The sequence below is a fragment of the Colias croceus genome, chromosome 25, assembly GCF_905220415.1.
Source record: "Colias croceus chromosome 25, ilColCroc2.1".
NCBI lineage: Eukaryota > Metazoa > Arthropoda > Insecta > Lepidoptera > Pieridae > Colias > Colias croceus.
The window spans coordinates 6,029,151-6,036,162 of NC_059561.1; positions in this window are offsets into that span (position 1 = coordinate 6,029,151).

Sequence of the window (7,012 nt, forward strand, 5' to 3'; positions counted from 1 at the left end):
CAACCCTAGGGAAAATGGACTGAACGATCTTGATACTGCTTATTTTTTAGTTTATATCATTAGTCACATTACATAAGTGGACAATACTGTACTTAATAATGAGATATCCACTTAATATTATGTAGGTACATACTTACATGTATAATATACATATTACTTTTACACAGGTAATACATATTATTATTTACACATACCTATATTTGTATGTTCATTATCATTATGCCATGTGAAAATATCGATGTTATATCGATAGAAAACTAGACTGCTTATAATTTTTTTTAAAATAAAATAAAAGTAAAATAAAACTATGTTTATTTTCGTAAGTATTAACAGATACACACATTATAAAATTGACTTGGACATCTTGGACTTGACGAATAGCCGTATTGGAAACTCCTGTAATAAGTTTTCATAAAATTATATTCCAATCAACAAACAATATTATAGTTACCTACATATAATATTTTTTAATTAAAAGTATCAAAGCGGGTAAGTCCAATTTACCAATAAAATCTTCTAAATTGAAAATTGTGATGTGTTTGACCCTTCTTCATCAAATATTTTTCTATACACATTATAAACAACACCTCTTGCTTGTGATCACAGCGGCTTTTTCGACATTTTCGAAGATTTTTTAGACAAAATCCTAAAAATTATTTATCAACTGCAAAAAAGACAAATAATTTGACAACCAATTTGATAGTTGTCAAATAAGTTGCCACATGAAAATCTTTTATTTCTTAAATATAAATATGCCATCAGATTCTGGTAGACCTATAATAGGTAATATGCCAATCACTTCTAAGTTGTTTTCATAAAACTTTAAAAGTGTTTCAAATTATAGTTAGGTTCCTAATTTATTCAGACTTAAGAGCTCTAAGTATTCAGCTGAAAATGTGCTAGGAACAGCAACGTTCTCAATAACCTTTTTATTATATCATTCAATATCCAGTTGGTCCGTTTCGTAGATCTATGGACCTTTGATTGTGACAGTGATTTTCTGAAAATTATTTTTATCTATTGGAACTGCAACGTCTATGGATACGAGCAATGGAAGGGGAATAACCGATTAAAATGTAGAGTCTTTATGAACGTGACGAATAAAAAGTTAAGAATTTTGCATGAATTTCAAGCAAGGCTAGTTTATTAAAAAAAACGACATCAACGGTTATGTTGGTACTGAAATGTGCCTATAACTTGGCACATGTTTAAATTTAATGTTTTGCGTCGTATAAAAATTTGACCTTGCTTTTCGCGATTTGCGAATTATCAATGAGGGACGCGTAGTTTTATCAAACAGTGAAATTTTAACCTTGAAGCGTAACTAGTAATCTTTGCCAAACATGCGTTGTGTATTTATTATACATATTACATAATTATAAGAAACGCCTTCATTTACACAATATGATAAGATTTAAAAACTATGTAATTACGAATTTCGCACATACGAATTGAATTATAATATTTTTAAACTCAGTAGAAGCATTAGGTAAACTTTCAATAAGCATCCAATAGATCAAAAGTAGGTACTTCTGTAAGAACATAGTACTTACCTATTCTAGAAATTATAATGGTAGGTACCTACTACTTAGGTACCTACTCTTTTGTCAGGGTACTAACTACTAACATAACAATAGGTAGTTAATTATTAGAAAAATAAACTTAATCAATAGTTGATAGAAATTTTAAGTACATAATATACATCCATACTAATATTATAAATGCGAAAGTAACTCTGTCTGTCTGTCTGTTACTCAATCACGCCTAAACTACTGAACCAATTTTCATAAAATTTAGTATGGAGATATTTTGATACCCGAGAAAGGACATAGGCTACTTTTTATCCCGGGAAACTAACGCAATCCCGGAAATCCCTCGGGAACGGGAACTGCGGGTTTTTCTTTGACTGAGCGGGCGGAGCCGCGGGCGGAAACCTAGTTATAAATAATTATGTTGGAATGTTATTCGTTAGAAGACATCAATGAATAATGACTCAGGTGCGTATAAATATAATGCGCAGATTTTAAACAATAACAAATTAACTTATGCATAACAATAGATCTACGTACGACAACAAGTTGATGCAATATACTATCTAATTTATAAGCAAAGGCTTTTGTTACATCTAATTTCTGTAGTTGTACTGTTGTAAATCATTTTATACTTACATACCTACACATACCTAGCCCCTCGCATAATTGGACCATTTTAATAATAATTTAGAGTTTATTAACAGTAAGTATATAGGTACCTTATTTACGAAAAAAAAAAAATCAATACAATTTCTTATTAAATTATTAGTTACTTAAGTATTACAATTTACAATTATTACTATGTATTAAAATTTTAAACGCCACAGGGCATTTTCATAATTATTAATAATATAGATCAATATATTATTATATACTTAGTAATATGTAGGTCCATAAATAAATCATGGCTTATGTGTATAAAAAAATATGTTTAAAATTCTAAACAACCAATCAATAGGTAAGCATTGAAATTATGTCCAGATTCCATCTAATTTATTTACATGGTACTTATTAGCTACATATATTGTAGCATTGTATTTTTTAAACACTAATACTAGGAAAAGCGATGAGTCATGAAAATATACTTACAAATAAATTCTGATTATTTATTTACAAAAACATCATTAATGCGCGGAATATCTAGTGCGAATTTGGCATCCAATCATATTTAATTTATTTTCTAAATAACAAGTTACAAATATTTATGATTCTTCTATGATTTTTTTTTTTTTTTTTTTTTTTAATGGCACCCGTCATCACAGGGTGTTCGCGCCACCTCTGGATTATAGTCCAGAGACATTTTTTGCTTAATTTTTTTTTTTTTTTATACGAATAACATTAAAATACAATAAAAATACAAGATAAACTTTAAAACATAATAAAAAAATACTGGTATAAGTTACTAATAAAATACAATAATTACTTAAAAATTCAGAAAAAACACGGCACAAAAACATTCAACTTAATCCTATATCACAGTAAAGAGCTAAACTAATATCACACACTATTCCTTTGGTTCACTACGACTACAATATTTCTACAATATTGTAGGAACGCATCCCTACACTTGTCCCCCAGGGCGGAAGGCAGATTCTCACCCGTCATCGCCATGCCCAATTTTTGCTCAATAGCATATCTATTTTTTGCAAAAATTGGACACTCGAGTAACAGGTGAGGAACCGTCTCCTCAACTCCAGGCTGACATAGACACGACGGATTATCCTTCAGCTTGAATCTGTTCAAGTAGAAGGCGAATCCGCCGTGACCGGTCAGTACTTGTGTGGTGTGGTGTGTGATGTCTATTTTCCTGACTACCTTGTATGCAGCAGCAGCGCTTGGAAAAAAGAGCTTCGTGACTCCGGCCGTTCCTCCTACATCGTATCTCCTATCCCATTCGCTGATCGTATCCTGTCTCAAAATACGCTTGACGAATGAAACAGGACACAGATCGTAATCCGGTTTCCTCCTCAACCCCAGGGCGGCCTCCTTGGCTAACTCGTCTGCCCGTTCGTTCCCCTTAAGCCCTGCGTGCGCCTTAATCCAAAACAGGGAGACCTCCCGCCTCTGCAATGCAGCTTTTCGGAGGGCCGCCCGTGTTTGCACAGCCAGTGTATGAGGGGAACTCAGGGTAACCGCCTGGAGTGCCGATCTGGAGTCGCTGAGGACACCGACCTTTGCCGCTCCGCTCTTGCAGACTATGTCTACTGCTCTTTTGAGCGCTAGGAGCTCAGCCTGATAGACAGTACAATACGGTGGCAACGCAAGCTTAATGGCCTTTGTCTCGGCCTCACCTTTCCATACGGAAAGGGCGGCTCCAACGCGACCCTCAATCTTGCTGCCGTCCGTATAGACCCTGTGGACGTGGCTGTCAACCACGTCGGCATAGGTGTCCTCATCTACCAAGCCGAACCCCAGCTCTACCTGCTCTGCCGGATGTGGGTCCTCAATCGCGGGTGCCATTCGTTCCACCTCCCTGTCCCTCAACACCGCCGGGTGCGACACACCCCTCTTGATCTCATAAAGCCTCGAAGCTTCGAGTATCCTGAGATCAAGAGGGAGAATCCCAGCCAACAGCATCGCAGAGTTCAGGGAGACAGTCCGATATGCTCTGCAGATCTTCTGGGCAAAACCCCGTTGAACGGTGTTAAGCCTCTTTTGGACCCCCATCTTTTCCGCTGTGGATGCCCACGCTGCTGATGCATACAAGATAGTTGGTTCTATAACTGCGATATATATAGTCCTAACTACTTGGGGGTTAAGCCCCCAACTTACTCTGGCTGCTCTCGCTAATAGCTTGTAGCGGGCGATTGCCTTCTTGCAAACGTTCCCAACATGGTCATTGAATGTCAGGCCGCCGTCAATAATAAGGCCCAGTATCTTAATATTATCGAAATATTGGATGTCCACACTACCCATTGTAAGTCGTGGCTTGTCATATTTTAGTCTTCGTGTCGAGAGCAGGGCACATGTCTTGTGTGGCGCGAATTTCAGCTTATTTCTGACACCCCATTCGTCAATTTTTCCTAATATGCGGTTTGCTTTGACCTCTACTTCTAAACCCGTATCTCCATCAAATACTAACACTATGTCGTCGGCAAACGCCTGACAGAACACTTCCATCTCCTCTAACATCCACAGCAGGGGATCCAACAAGAGGTCCCACAGGAGCGGTCCACCTATGGACCCCTGTACGCACCCCTTGTTGGTCTCCCTACTCACTTCCACACCTGCATACCTTAAATTCACTCCCCTTTCACTCAGGTAGCTGCTGATCACCCGCCTCATGTTCACCGGACACCCAACTTCAGCCAACCGCACCTTTATGGCTGGCCACCAGGCGCTGTCGAAAGCTCCCTCTATGTCCAGCGAAACCACAACAGAAATCTTCTTCTCCTCCCTCTTATTTCTGATATGGCTCACTAGTCTATAGAGGGCATCTTCGGTGCTCCTCTGTGGCATGAAACCATACTGATAGGGGCTTATTTTGGGCAGCAAGTAGAACCTGAGTCGGGCGACCAACATCTTTTCGAAGATTTTGCCGAGAACAGGTAAGAGACCGATCGGTCGATAGGCTTTCGGTACCCGGTATGATTCCCTGCCCGGCTTTCTCAGGACCACCACAGTCGCCCACTTCCACTGTTTGGGGAAGTAGGCGACAGTGAGGCACCTGTTCAACAGCGCAAGGAACCACTCCGGGTTACAATCTACAGCGTGCTGGCAGATGTCAGCCGTGAGGCCGTCCGCCCCGGGGGCTTTCTTGGGATTGAAGGACCTAACGGCTCCCTTCAACTCCTCCATGATGAAAGGAGGATCGTCCGGACCCATCGGCGGTTCGATGTCCAAGGACTCCGCCCGCCGGCGCGTCAGACGATGTTCCTGACTTTCACCACTCTCCAAGTCCATGGGGTAGAAAGTCTCCGCCAACAATTCTGCAGAGCTTCGGGCGTCGAGGGTTTCACCGCCCTTCGTGAGGGGCAGATCCTCCTCTCTCCTACCGGCTCTGTTCAGCACCCTGTAGATGCCCTCCCAGACCCCCTCTCTATCCTGTTTCCGGCAAAACTCCTTCCAGCTCTCACATTGCGCATCTTTCACAGCCTTTTCATACTTCTCCTTTTGTTCAAGATACAATCCAACAACGCGGTTTCTGCGAACAGGAGCTGCGTTTCGAATCCTGCGTCTCCTCATGGCAACTTCCTTTTTCATCTGCGCGAGCTCATCATTCCACCAAGACAAATTGAATTTTTGTGTGTGTTTTTTGGTCGGCATAGTGTCTCTGCATGTCTGTGTGATTGCTTGTGTGTAACTGTCTATTGCCTCGTCTATTTGTTGTGTGCTGTGTATTGTGTCTATGTCGTGTGCAGTCAATTGTCTGTCCGACATCAGCTGAGTCAGTTTCTCATGAAACTGAGTCCAGTTTGCCTTGCGTGTGTTAAATATGCGTGTAGTTCGTACTATGTTCGTGCCTGTGGATTTCTGTTGTCTGATGCCGAATGATATGCCGTTGTGGTCCGAGCTCGTGAGACCCTCCTCTACTCTCCAGTCGCCCACTCGGTTCAGCAGATCGTCGGAGCATGCTGTCACATCCACGTAGCTGGAGTATCTTTTCCCCCCTCTGATGGTATCGAATGTCGGGATGTCCCCGGTGTTGAGTATGTGCATACCCATTGCTTCCAGTACAGCAGACACATCCCTACCTCGCTGGTCCTCCTTGTCGCCACCCCACCACGGGCTCTTTGCATTCGCATCACCTCCCAGGACCATCCTATTGGAACCTAACTTTCTTCCTATCCGCATAAGATTGTCCAGGTAGGGCCCTACTGGCTTATCGGGCTCGAAGTAGAAGGACACTACAATCATCTCCCATGCTTTGGTTCTGAGGGTGGCCACAACAATGTTATTGTTGCTAAGGCGTGCGTGTAGCTCGACGTCCAGTGAGTCGTCGAGTACTACAATACACGCCTTAACTACACCGCCCCCTTCCCCATCGCTCTGGAAGACCCTCACTCCATTGTATGTCCTCACACTCCGTGCCCCACCCACGTAGGGCTCTTGAAGTAACGCTACGCAAGCCTTACGCTTGGTGGCCTCGAGCAATAGCTCCTTAGTGGCGATTTGGCTCCGCTGGAGGTTGGCCTGCAATATTCGGTACTGGAAGTACTCACCTTGGACAACCTCAGCAATACGCTACCGCCGACCTGGCTAGAGCGTCCCACCTCTTTCGTTCCACACATTCACGGTCAAAGGCACTGTGCTTCACGCTACCTTTCTTGGCCTTCGTGCAATTAATGCACTGAGGCGCTTCTCCCCGCAGCCACTTGTCGCATTCAGTCCTCATATGAGGACCGGCGCAGTGGCTGCATCGTACCTGCTCTTCACTACACACGCGCTTTGTGTGCCCATACCCCAGGCAGCGGGAGCACTGCACCAGCGGACTGTGGTCCATCACTTTTACTCTTCCCAACCCTATGTGGGCGTATCTC